The following is a 13,996-nucleotide window of genomic DNA, read 5'->3' on the forward strand; positions in this document are numbered from 1 at the left end:
CCACCCACCCACCCCTACCCCCCAACACCCCTGCACACCCCACACACTATACAAGAGTAAGACTACATTTTGAGCTATTATGCAATCACTTCTACATATAAAGCACAAACACACAGGTAATCGGGACAAAAATATATTTAACTGAATTTAAAATATAATATTATGTATATTTGATTTTTAGTACATAAATTTGCGTTTTTTTTCCGGTTCTAAGATAGCAAACCCTCTTCTCCGAAGGAGTACTTCCAGGGGCAAGGGGAGGGACTTCTGGTGGCAAGGGTCAGAGGTCAGGGGCAGGACTTCCAGTCCCAAGATGGCAAACAGGGGGCGGGGCACCTGTCAAGGTGCAGGGTTACCCATGCGGCCCTCGACAGCTTGCCAAAACTCACTAAGCGGCCCTCCACCCAAAATAATTGCCCATCCCTGCTCTAGTCCAAAGGCCTCAGGGTCCTGCCTGGGCTAGGCTGGCTAAGCACAGGGAGCCAGAGGGTAAACAAGGACTCTCCCCATGTTCCCAGAGCTCTGGGAGTACTGCTGTCCTGATCTTGGGTCCCTACCTATCCAATTCTTTCCTGATAAATAAACAGTGATTTAAAGCAGATCTGATTGATTGATTTATGGATATTTACTTTTTATATTTTGGCATGTGATTTTTATAAAGCTTTTAACAGGATTCTCTCCTTACTATTTGGAGAGAATAGTAGTATATTCTCTATTTAGAATAGAATAGTTTGATAGCATAGTTAACCGTTAGGCCTGTGAGAGTCAGCAGTGATCCAATCTGGCTTCGGATCCAGCTGCTTCGGATGGTAGTGATCCAATCCGGAGCTCCAGGCTGGGTTTCTGCCTCAATCCGGTTGAAGTGGCTCTGAAGCTTTGGAGCTGCCTCAGAGATCCGGCCATAGGATATAATGGGGGAATCAGTTAAATATCTGTAAATTTGGGGGTTTTTTGTCTGATTTGGATGAAACTTGCAAAGATGGTACCTCTGCTGAGAGCATGAAACCTACCAAGTTTCAAGAAGATCGTTGCAGGGGCTTGGGGGGAAACTGCCCCTCAAGCTGCGGACAAGCAAAACTCGTGACGTGGGTGACCCTGTGAGTGTTAAGGCGCAGAAGGTTGAAAGCTGCGGGGATGGTGGCCCCTGCTGAGGCCATGACACCTGCCAGCTGTCGAGGAGATTGGTGCAGGGGGGGTTCTGGGGCCCTGCACCCCTAGCTGCTGACAGGCAAAACTCGTGCCATGGGTGCTTGTGGGACTGACTGTGTCTGTCTTGGGGCAGTTGATTGTCTGTATTGATTCTTTCCTCTGCTTAGCCTGGTTTTGTAGGTGCTAATTGATGGCAATTAACTGGCTACATTAGCTAGGTTCTGTGTATTGAGCTGGTCCCTGACTGAATCATGATTGATTGGTAACTGGTAACATAGTAGCTTAGCAACCAGGCCTGCAGTAGTGTCTCTCATGCCCCAAGACAGACGGTCAGTTCCACAAGCACCCATGTCATGAGTTTTGCCTGTCAGCAGCTAGGGGTACAGGTTCCTAGAACCCCCCTGCACCAATCTCCTTGACAGCTGGCAGGCTTTGTGGCCACAGCAGGGGCCACCATCCCTGCAGCTGTCATCCTGCTGCGCCTTAACACACGCAGTGTCACCCATGGCACGAGTTTTGCTTGTCCACAGCTTGAGGGGTGTAACAGGTCACCCTCCCAGGCGTCATCTTCCCTTGTAATCCGCCCCTTATGTAGGGCGCCCTTGGAGTCTTCTTTGGAGTTCTTATGTCCCGCCCTCTACTGTCCTGCCACGTCTTGATGGAAATTATTGTTGATGTTCTTGCGAACGGGAGACTGCCTATTGTATTTTGTATGTTGGGGCCTTTTGCCTACATGGGCCTGACTCCTGTCTTTTCTCTAGGTAGGCCTCCCCGTCTAAAACCCACCAAACAGGGCTTGACTCCAAGGCTCTAGCCTTTTCTGGTGTCTTGAGCTCCAATCTAAAGCCTGCCCCCCCCCCCGGCCTCAAGGCAAGGCCACTGGCCCCACAGCTGGGGGGCCGCAAGTTCAAGGCCAGGGGACAGCCCCAATCTCACCCTCTCTCTGTCCAAAAAAAACCCCAAAAAAACAACAAAACAAAATCACACCTGAAGTGCACCAGGCCTCTTCAGCCTTTCAAGATCGCACCTTCAGGTGCTAGTGTCAGAGCACCCCAAAATCCTGCACCCCCACAGGCTCCGGGGCCTAGGTACTTCCAAAAGCCACACCTTCGCTGGCACCAGGGTCTGTGGCCCCAAAAGCCATGCCCTTGCTGGTACCGGGGTCTCCACTCTGCAGCGGGCCCCAAAAATGAGGCCTCCTCCTTCCCCTAATAGCCTCACCCAAACCACCGGTGTTGTTATTCAATAATCAAAAAGGGAAAAATAAACAGTCCCATCCATGCGTAATAACTGCCACCAGCAAATATAATCAAGAAAAGCAGCATGTCAGCTTACATTCACAGGGTTCGTGCTTCAGCTCCCCACCGTTGGCTACAGTCCTTGCTGTGGTGCAGCTGCCGTCTCTCCACGGCTTCCGTAGCTCCCGCCTTTGGACCGCTCACCCAGCTTCTCTGTGGAGCTGTCAGAGGCGCTGCTGTCCCCCTACTGCTGCTCTGCCCAGGGTTTTTATAGTCCTGCCCTTCCAGTCAGCTGACTAGCTGGCCAGGCTCAGCATTTAACCCCTTCCTTACCAGCACTCCATGCCCAGAAAGTTCTGGCCTTAAAGGCAGACCTGCTTTCTGGTGACAGGGCTACAGTGCCCTGTTACAAGGGGCAGTTCCCCCCAAACCTCTGCACCTATCTTCTTGAAACGTGGCAGGCTTTGTGGCCTCAGCATAGGCTACCACCCCTGCAGTTTTCACCCCCCTATGTTGTCACACCTAGACGTGACATGAGTTTGGCTTTCAAGAATTTGGGGTGCGGTTTCCCCCAAATCCCTGCACCGATCTTCCTGAAACTTGGCAGGCTTCTTGCTCTCTGCAGAGTCTACCACCCCTGAAAGCTTCATCTAAGTCGGACAAAAAACAACTAAGTTATAGATATTTTATCATTTCCCCATTATACCCTATGATTAGATCTCCAAGGCGGCTTCGAAGCACTTCAGAAGCTCTGAACTGCTTCGGAAAGCCTAACGAGGCCAGTGCTTCCACCCGGACATGCTGCTTCAGACCCCAAAGCGTCCAAAGCTTCTCCGGATCCAAAGCTCTGTCCGAAGCCTCATACAGCCCTATTAACTGTCAGTCCTGAAAATTTTAAATTGATAAAAATTGGAATAAATGCTTAAAAATAAATATCCATTTTAGCCATCAAAATTATTTAAAAAAATTGAATTCTGCCAAGCTTAGTGATGGTATAGAAAATGGCTGCCATTTTCGCATCAACCTCTAAAATGTCAAGGTCCCATGCAGAGCAGGGCCTATATCCCTGGACAGTGGAACTGAGTGAGTTAAGGGTTCCCCCAATACCTCCAAGCACTGTGGGATATACCTGAAAATGTACCACATAGCACTTTGCAGTTACATGCTATTTCATCCAGGGTCAGTTTTGAAGCTGTTTGGGTTGGCTTGTAGCACTTCATCACTGTCCTCCTTTTGAAGTGCTTTAAATGTATTTGAATTACTACAAATGTTTTGCTTGCCCATACCCATAGAAGATATGTTTCCTCAAATAAATTGTGTGTATCTTGTACAGTTAAAGAGGTTTCCACTAAATTGAACGCCCATTTTTTGCTTGTATTTTTGTTTTAGTTAAGGAAAAATCAGGAGCAATGTATTAAGATTTTTTTTTAGTTGTTAACCTGAGAGCATGTTATGTCCACCGTTTAAGAGTTTTGTCGTGTGACACATATCAACTTCATTGCTGTGTGCACTATCTACTCCACTCAAGTCTATAAAAACCTTATTGTGCCTGAGCATTATATGAAAGGTAAATAGTCATCCATTTAAAGCCTACCGAATATCTCATACGCCCAATGCCAACTCCTATTTTGATACACACAGTAGATATAAGGCCAAGTAACAAAAGGAAGTCAGGCATATTATTTATACAAGCCAATTACTTTAAGTCAGCTGATTTCTCTTTTTCCTTGGAGCCTGACCCAGCAAGTTGTTCTGGCATCATTTCAAAGACTTAATCTTTCTGTTATGCTGTACAAGGATTGTGCAAATGAGTGATTCATAACTTTTGGAAAGGGGCACCACAGCACTGACACTTGGTGATGTTTGATGATGGAATTTCTTGAGATCATTGGCACTGAAGATGAAAAGACTCTTTCTCATAAAAGAGTTCAGCAGCACTGGGCATGTGTAGACAACACAGGCATTAATGTAGAGCCCCCAGAAATTTTAACATGCCTTTTTTTTGGTGTGGTGCATTTTTGTTTGCACGACACAGCGTTTGTGTTGGCATGAATGGCACTTTTGAGCAAGTTAAGCCTCATGTGTCATTCCCTGCAGATTTCAATATGGGAGTCAAATACCAATTTACCCCTAAAATGTCTTTCCTAATGTATTGCAGCAGGAGGTGCATGTAAACCATCTGGGCTCCCCAGTCCCTGCCCCTGGACTCTCACTGGGCAAAATCCCTGTCACTTGTACCCGCCTATGCTCGGTCGGTCTGGTCTCTCTGTCAGTACACGATCCCAAAGATCCCATTCCAATCCCAAAGACAAGCCATGTGAATCCTCTCCTCCTTTCCCTTCCCATCCCACCATGTTACAAATATAGATGTTTTTTTCATTTACTATACCTGCTATGATATCCTAGAGTATCGAGTGGTTGGGTGTTTGTTGCTGCCCGGTTGATTGGCAGTCACTGTTGATTGGCAGTTGGTGCTGGTGGCGAGCTCTTCTGGCTTTTTTTTTTTTTTACTACATTTCCCAGCATTCCTGAGCTCATTGATCTTCGTACAGTTTCCAGTGGGGGCTCCCATTGGAACCCTCCCGTTCCCTGCCCAGGTGCACCGTCAATCTGATGTTGTGCAGCACGCAGGCTGCCACTACAAAGGCCATGATATTTTCTTGCTCCATCTCAAGCTGGCATGTAAGCACCCTCCATCACCCTTGCAGTTGGCCAAATGCACATTCCATGGCCATCCTGCAACTGCTCAGGTGGTAGTTAAAAGCCAGCTTCTGCAGGCTGGTGACATTCCCTCCCTAAGGCTTCATGAGCAAGGGCTTTAGGGGGTAGGCAGCATCCGCTAATGTAACAGAGGGACAGTGACACCACAGATCACTGTCTCTTCCACACCAGGTATGTAGTATCCTTTCTCCATGAGGGCAGGCAGAGAGGAGTTTTTGAACATGTGCATCATGCGCCCTGTTACCTGTCAGCTCTGTGTTCCTGAGGGAGCCTTGACACCCAGCTTGCTGGACTTACAAAGGACTTTTTCTATCTCCCCCCCATCTCCCCCCACTCACCTCATCTAACCAGAACTAAGCAGAAGAAAAGTTTAATAGGAATCTTGGGCCATACATTCCCTGGTCCCAGTATGGGAGGCCTATTTAAACTTAATTGACTAAAACTCTGTTGCTGGGTCAGGGAATGCTGAGGCAAGAGACTGAGTCAGAGCGGGGTATGGGCGACATTTGAACAATGGTTAAGGGTCCATCACAGTGTCCAGCCTGTTACAGCCCTGACCAGAAATGCTGACATGCTTTTCCCGGGATGACTGCTGGAAGTCCTCCCCACAAAGTTTATGAACACTCCAAGTAATCCCCTTAAGTCTGTTAAAAGGCTACAGTAAGATCTGAAAGTCATGCTAAGCTGAGGCTTATTCACAACAGGTAAAATACAAAACACTGATGCTGACTTCACAGTGCAAGCATAGCTAGGCCATCTGAGAAGAAATAATGTGGTATCCCTTCCAGTTTATCTTCTATATTCATAATAATTTCAAGTTGGCTCCTTGGTGTCTGGTTACTCCTTAAAACTTTGTTTTTCCTGGTGGTTAATCAGTTTCTGGAGATGTGCCAAACCACCTTGTCACTGAATAAGGTAATTCATTTAAATTGAAACTGTTTATATAACAGGATTTTCCCTGTCAGTTATGGCTTGGGACCCTCTTGATTTACACAATTAAAATAATGCTTTGAAGAGGCTGGACTAAGGGTATAAGAAAGCTGTAATGCAGAAAACAGGGTGTTTCAAGAGGGAGAAATCTCGTTGACACCATCCGCTGTTGTTCTCAAGAAGCTGGGAGAAACAGATAGTCTCTTTTGGTCACCTGTTTAACCATCAACTATTGTGCTAAGAACTTTGCCTGTCAACAAAACACCCCAGTCCCTTGGAACAGTGAGATCCCAAATCGTGCGCTCTCTTTCTCTTTCTTTCTCTCTTTCTCCCTCTTTTTTTCTTTTTCTCTTTCTCTCTAGGCATAGCTTTCTGAACCTGCATTTTATTAGTTAAGCTTGAGCTAGGTTTTCCCAAATACTCATTTAAACCAGGGTAATATTGTAATTGTTTTTGTTTGGTGTTTTTCTTGCATGTCTATTACTACTAGTACCATTATAAATTTCATATACTTAGCAATAAATAACTTTTATAGTCAAACTGGTGATGACCGGGTGTATTTTTCCTTCTCTACTTCCCCTTCCCCACTTGTTCTGCAGCAACACTTCTTTTACCTAAGCCAAAGATCCCTGTGAAGCCCAAAAATACTGTGGGGTTCACTCAAGAGGCTACCACTGCTAGGATAGTTAGGGCAAAAGATTTGGATGTGCTGAGTTTGAGACATAAGGGGATCAGCTTGTAGAGGCTGATTGACCCAGTTTGCCTCAGACGTGCCCTTATGAACTGAATGCCGGCCCATGAGGGTGTCAGCTGGACACCCAGCCTGATTCAGAGGTATTCAGTTAACCTGTGTGCTTGTGTCTGACTGCATTTTATCGTTGCCTTAATGAACTGATTCCTGGCATATGAGGGTGTCAGCCTGTCCATGCTGATCAACCCAGCTGGGTCAGGCATATCACGTTAGTGTGCGTGTGTGTGTGGGGGTGGGGGGCTGCTGATTTGGTGGCTGGAAGAACCCAGCTCCATTGAAACTGAGTCCTGCAAGATAGCTTCATTGGGGGTGAGGACTTGCAGAAGGGAGAGATACATCTCTGTATAGAAACATAAGCAGCACATTAATAGAATTACAAAGGCCCTGGAAATGTACCTCTAATAAATGAGTACACCCCAAAGTGATGGGCAAATCTAATAACAGCACTGCCGGTCCACCTGGTATAAATGTGCTGGTTGGGTTTGGGGGGGCCGCCACGGGAAGGGGGAGAAATTCATGTGTTGCTGTAGGTGGGTTGTCATGTCCTTTCGGTGATGGCGCATGACAGGTTCAATAGCTCATAATGTAACAGATGCCAAACTAATTATTTGCTTTAATTAATTTTTTGCAGATAGCACGGGCAATGTTAGCCATGGACCTATTTCTGAAGCGAATACTTGTAAGTTTTGGGCAGTACGAGTGGTGCCCCACTGTTGCAGGGTCTGTTTCTGTGCCTGCCAGCATTCTGTGCACTGCATGGTGGGGGGGGTGTACTTTCCTCCTCTTGTGGGGAAGGCAACCATTGCTTTTTTCTTTATCAACCACTGCGACCCATGGCCACTGGGAATGGCGCCTCGCTTGCACTACAGCAGAGCACTGCAGAGATTTTTTTTCAACAAGCAGCGACGGTCCCACGAAACCTCACTCGAGGTTTTGACGGAGTCCTCAGTAGCCAGAGTGGAATGCACAGATGCCTGGTGGGATGAACTCTGTGAGTCGCTGTGTAAGGAGGATGCCAGTAGCAATGCGTAGGGGGTGCAGATGCACCCCCTGAGAGCACTGGTGCACTCCCTGTCAGACCATGCTCCCTGTTTAGGCAACAGGCAGGGGAGCAGGCAGGAGCACCAGTGCCCTGCCCACGAGCACCAGCTGGGGAGCAGCTGTGCTGCTTCTTGGTGATGAGATCACCCACAGAGGAACCCCCCTGGTCAATGCAGTTGGCTGCTGAGGGACCCCCCCCAACTCAGGCACCACTCACCCATGGAGGATGCCATCCTCGAGGAAGTGCGAGACACCATGCAGAATTTGAAAGACGTGGTTGATGAGTCCCATGTTGAATTACAGAGGTCACAGCACACTTTCAATGATGCCTTTCAGAGTGTGCAGAAGTACCTAACTAAATGGGCATGACGCCTGAAAGGGAAAAGTCAGTCCACTCGTCTTGCCTCTGTGCAAGATGAGCAGACAATTACAGCCGAGCCTGTTCCCCCAACTCAGTGGGGTCACAGAAGGGCCATATAACTGCCATGAGGGCGCCACTGCATTTCAGAGACGGGCAATTCAGGGTAATGGTGGGGTGAAGACAAAGAAGCACAAGTAACTAGTTATAATATTGTGTTGCAAACAATAAAACTTCATGGTTTCCTGACTTCCTGTGTCTGCCTCCATATCCACCCTTACACTGCTTGGTTGCGAATGTGGATTTTGTTCATTGTTTGGGTTCATTTCTCTGTTTGTTTTTCCTGCCACTTGCTCCACAGTGCCAGGGGGAAGTGGTTGGAAATCTCTCTTCCACAGGTACCCAGCACCTGACACTTGTCTGTGCCCTGAGGGTGGCAGGCTCATCCCTAGGGGGGCATGAATATAAGTGACCGCCCCAGGCACAGCACTTTGGGGGCCCTGCAGAAATGGGTGGAGCAGACAGGGCAACTCCTCAGTGCCGTCGCCAGCCTCGTACCCAGACTCTCACCAACTCCCCTCCTGCGCAGCACACAGGATTGGCTCTGCGGGGGGCGGGGGGGAGGGACTAATTTGCCCAAGGCCCTGCACCAGTGGTGTACCATAGGTCTCCAGGGCCCAGGGGACACGCCTGGGGTGCCCTGTCCTCTCCTGCACATACCCTGGACAAGACCCCTTCTGTGGTGGTTTTAACGGTGGGGAAGGGAGACTAGCAGCGCGGAGTGGTGGCACTCCCTTCACACCTGCCAATGGCTCCCCCTTTACGTCCGTGCGTGCCGGCACCACCTGCTGCTGTCGGTACGCCACTGCCCTGCACCCTGATAAGGTCATCTTTGGTTGCAGGGGCGGGGATTCATTGTTTAGTTCAAATTTATTGTAAACAGGGCTGGTGGAATTTTATGGGCGTGAAGGTAGGTACATGAGGTGCACAAGAGGCACCAATACAAATTCCAATGCTCTTTCTATCCTCCCTCCCTCCCTCCGGTTTTTAGATCCCCTTCCACTGCTAGCCACAGGCTGATTGATCTCCCACCATAGGTAATGCCCTGCTGGACCTAGTCCTGGCCACAGGCGATGACCTGGTGAGGGGATTCCAGGTTCTTGACCACCTGGGCGATAGCGATCATTGCCTGCTGGAAATCACCATCCAGCGCAGGGTGTCAAGGGCCTGTAGCATGGCAGTAGCCCTTGACTTCAGAAGGGCTGACTTCAACAAGTTGAGATTGGTAGGAGAGGCACTGCAGTCCTGGAGAGTAGGGGAACTAGGTGTCCAAGACAAGTAGTCCTTCCTTAAGGAGATGAACCTCTGAGCCCAAGGGGTGACAGTCCCAACACGAGTCAAAGGGGGCAAGAGTGCTCAAAAGCACCTTTGGCTCACCAAAGGCACTCAGGAACATCTGAAAACCAAAAAGGAGTCGTACATCCAGTGGAAGAGGGGGCTATCACCAAAGAGAATTATACCTCCATAGCGCAAGTCTGTAGGGAGGCTGTTAGGAAGGCTAAGGCGGAGACAGAACTAGGGCTAGCAACAAGGATCAAGGACAACAAAATGTCCTCTTTTAAATAGGGAGTAAAAAAAAGGCACCAGGCAACGTGAGGCCCCTGCAGGATACGCTTGGCAATCTGGTGGTTGAACCAGATGAAAAAACAAACCTTTTTAATAAATTCTTTGCCTCCGTTTTTCTGAGCAGGGACCAGGACATCTCCCCCACCATGATTCAGGACAGAGTCAGGAGTGACTCCGCCCGGCCTAGGGTCAGGGAGGACTGAGTTAGGGAACTTCTGGAGGGGCTGGACGTGTTCAAATCAGCATGTCCAGACGCTCTCCACCCTAGGGGGCTGAGGGAATTGGCAGGGGTCATCGCAGGGCCCCTGGCATGGCTTTACGAGCACTCATGGTGCTCTGGCCAGATGCCAGAAGACGACTGGAAGAAGGCCAGTGTGCTCCCCATTTTCAAAAAAGGGAGGATGGAGGACCCAGGCAACGTTAGGCTCGTTAGTCTTACTTCAGTCCTGGGAAAGCTCTTTGAGGAAATTATCCAGGAGCACATTTGTGAGGGACCAACAGGATGCTCAAGGGCAACCAGCAAGGGTTCATTAAGGGGAGGTCCTGTCAGATCAACTTGATAGCCTTCTATGATCAGGACACAAAATCATCAGATGCAGGTGTCGTGGTGGATGTAGTCTTTCTGGACTTCAGGAAGGCCTTTGACAGTGTCTCCCACCCCATTCTCATTAAAAAGCTAGGCAACTGCGGCAGTGATGCCTACACAGTCGGATGGGTCGTAAATTGGCTAGGGGGCCGCAACCAGAGAGTGCTGGTGGATGAGTCATATTTGACCTGGAGGGAGGTGGGCAGTGGAGTCCCCCAGGGCTCAGTCCTCAGGCCCGTACTGTTCAATTTCTTTATTAGCGACTTGGATGAGGGAGTGAAAAGCACCTTGTTCTAATTCACTGATGAAACCAAGATTTGGGGAGAGGTGGGCATGCTAGAAGGGAGGGATAAGATACAACTGGACCTGGACAGGCTACAGGGATGGGTGAATGTGAGTAGAATGGGATTCAATACTGACAAGTACAGGGTACTGCACTTGGGCAAAAAGAACCAGCAGCATACCTATAGGCTGTGGAAATCCCTTCTTGAAAGCACAGTGGCAGAAAGAGATCTTGGAGTCATTATCGATTTTAAACAATGTGATTTTGAACAATGTGAGGACACGGTCAGCAAGGCTAACTGTACCTTGTCATGTATCCACAGACTCATCACGAGCAGGTCCAAGGAAGTGATCCTCCCCCTCTATGTGACACTGGTCAGGCCACAGTTGGAGTAATGTCTCCAGTTCTGGGCGCTGCACTTCAGGAGGGATGAGGCCAGCATCAAGAGGGTCCAGAGGAGGGCCACTCGCATGATCAGGGGGCAGCAGGGCAGGCCCTACGAGGAGAGGCTACGGGACCTTAACCTGTTCAGCCTCCACAAGAGAAGGCTGAGAGGGGATCTAGTGGCCGTCTATAAACTTACCAGGGGGGGACCAGAGGGGAATGGGTGAGACCCTGTTCCCTCAAGCACCTCCCGGAGTAACAAGGAATAACGGCCACAAGTTGATTAAGAGTAGGTTCAGGCTAGACATCAGGAGGCACTACTTCACAGTTGGGGTGGCCAGGATCTGGAACCAACTTCCAAAGGAAGTGGTGCTGACTCCTACCTTGGGGGTCTTTAAAAGGAGGTTTGATAACTACCTAGCTGGAGTCATATCAGCTTAAACCTACTAGAGGTCATATGAGCCCAGTATTAATTGCGGCCTGGGGCAGGGGGTCAGATTTGATGATCGGCTCAGGTCCCCTCTGACCCTACATCTGTGAATCTATGATCCCTGTTGGTGTGACAAGAGGCAGAAAGAGAAAGGAAGAAAGAGAAAATGAAGAGGATGGCAACACTTCCTTCAGGATTCTCTCAACAACTGAACTATTATGGATTATAATTATAGTTGACTTTCATCCTGCCTGATTATTATAATATAATAACAGGTAATACTAATAATAGGAGGCAACTATTCATTCCAATAGTAATATAGTAATAAGAGTTTATAGTAATAGTAGATCAGTAATAAAAGATCTGCCGGCCTGACCCCATGACACGGAAGGTCTGCGTCATGCCTGGAGCTCGGGTTCGGGACATCACAGAGAGGATCCCGGCCTACATCCGACCTGCAGACCAGTACCCCATGGTTGTCATTCATGTGGGAACAAATGACGCAGCCAGTGGAAACCCTAACCGCATTATGAAGGACTTATAGGCTCTGGGAGCCAAGCTTAAGGAGACGGGGGCACAGGTGGTATTCTCCCCTCTCCATCCAGTGAGTAGGCGGGGACGGCGACACGAGGCCTGTATTGGTGAGGTCAACCAGTGCTTACAGAGTTGGTGCCGCCAGGCGGGCGTTGGGTTCCTAGATAACGACCCATGCTTTCGGGCGGGGTACTTGCTGGGGCAGAATGGGCTTCACCTCTCTAGTAAAGGCAAGCGTGTCTTCTCTTTCAGGTTGGCTGATCTCATACGGCAAGCTTTAAAGTAGCCTCACCGGGATAGGGGGCCACAGGAAGACGAGGAGATGCCACCTGAGCCCAGGTAAGAAACAGCGGTCCGGATAGTCTTCCTAATCGGGAGGTGGCCCGCACTGTTCAATTTCTTTATCAGCAATTTGGACGACGGGGTGAAAAGCAACCTGTTCAAATTTGCTGATGATACCAAAATTGGGGGTGAGGTGGGCACGCTAGTAGGGAGGGAAAGACTGCAGTGAGAAACTCCCTTCTTGAGAGCACGGAGGCAGAAAGGGATCTTGGAGTCATCATTGACTCCAAGATGAACATGGGCCGACAATGCGAGGTCACGGTTGGCAGGGCTAACTGGACCCTATCGTGCATCCACAGGTGCGTCTCAAGTAGGGCCAAGGAGGTGATCCTTCCCCTCTACGCGACACTGGTCAGGCCACAGCTGGAGTACTGTGTCCAGTTCTGGGCACCCCACTTCAAGAGGGATATGGACAACATTGAGAGGGTCCAGAGGAGGGCCACCCGCATGATCTGGGAACAGCAAGGCAGACCCTACAATGAGAGACTACGGGACCTGAACCTGTTCAGCCTTCACAAGAGAAGGCTGAGGGGGGACCTTGTGACCGTCTATAAACTCACCAGGGGGGACCAGAAGGGTTTGAGAAGACCTTGTTTCCCCTAGCGCCCCCCGGGATAACAAGGAATAACGGCCACAAGTTGTTGGAGAGTAGGTTTAGATTAGACATCTGTAGGAACTACTTCACAGTTAGGGTGGCTAGGATCTGGAACCAACTTCCAAGGGAAGTGGTGATGGCTCCTACCCTGGGGGTCTTTAAGAAGCAGCTTGATGCCTCCCTGGCTGGGGTCACTTCAGCCCAGTTATCTTCCTGCCCAGGCAGGGGGTCGGACTTGAAGATCTACAAGGTCCCTTCCGACCCTACTTCTATGATTCTATAATGCTGATTTATTAATGGCAAATAATGATTTTAACGGTTCAATTCCTAACCACAGCATTTCAAAGCAGGTAGATCTGCCTTATCACCCTGTATACATCACACACATCCTGGGCCTCCACCATATATAGCTAATGTATGATATAGACTTATGTTATATAGACTTATAATTACAGTTCAATTCCTTACGATGAGAAAGCAGATACTGAAGGTTGTGCGGGCCGGGAGCGGTCTGAGGCCTTCGGGGGTGCGCGGCAGGCTGTGGCCAGCAGCCCTGGCATGTGGGTCGGGGAATGCAGGCCGGCAGACTAGAATTAGGCACGGACGCGTAGCGGTTGATTAAAGATTATTTTACTTACACCGTAGATGGTCGTGGTGCAGGCAGGAGAAAACTTCGCTTAAGTTGCAGTTACAAAACTCGTACGAACAAGACCCATAGAAAAACTCGAGCCTCTTGAAATAACTCGGGCAGAGCTCTGGATACACACGCACACGGAGTTTGCTATGCTCCGTGGAATGAGCGCGCAGGGAAGGGTACGTCGAGGGATTAGGCGGCGATGGGGAGAGGCTAGAGGTTGATCAGGCCCCTGTATCCTCTAAGGCACACGTGGGGTTTGTTAAGCTCCGCAGCGCTTAGAGTTCTCCACAAGATGGTTACGGAGTCTTCCCTTGCAGGGTTCTCCTCGGAGTTCTCCAACTTGGGCGGAAACCGCTCAAGCCTCTTATACGGCTAGCAAGCCAATCACTAG

This window comes from Alligator sinensis, unplaced genomic scaffold (genome assembly GCF_000455745.1).
Source record: "Alligator sinensis unplaced genomic scaffold, ASM45574v1 scaffold73_1, whole genome shotgun sequence".
NCBI classification, from domain to species: domain Eukaryota; kingdom Metazoa; phylum Chordata; order Crocodylia; family Alligatoridae; genus Alligator; species Alligator sinensis.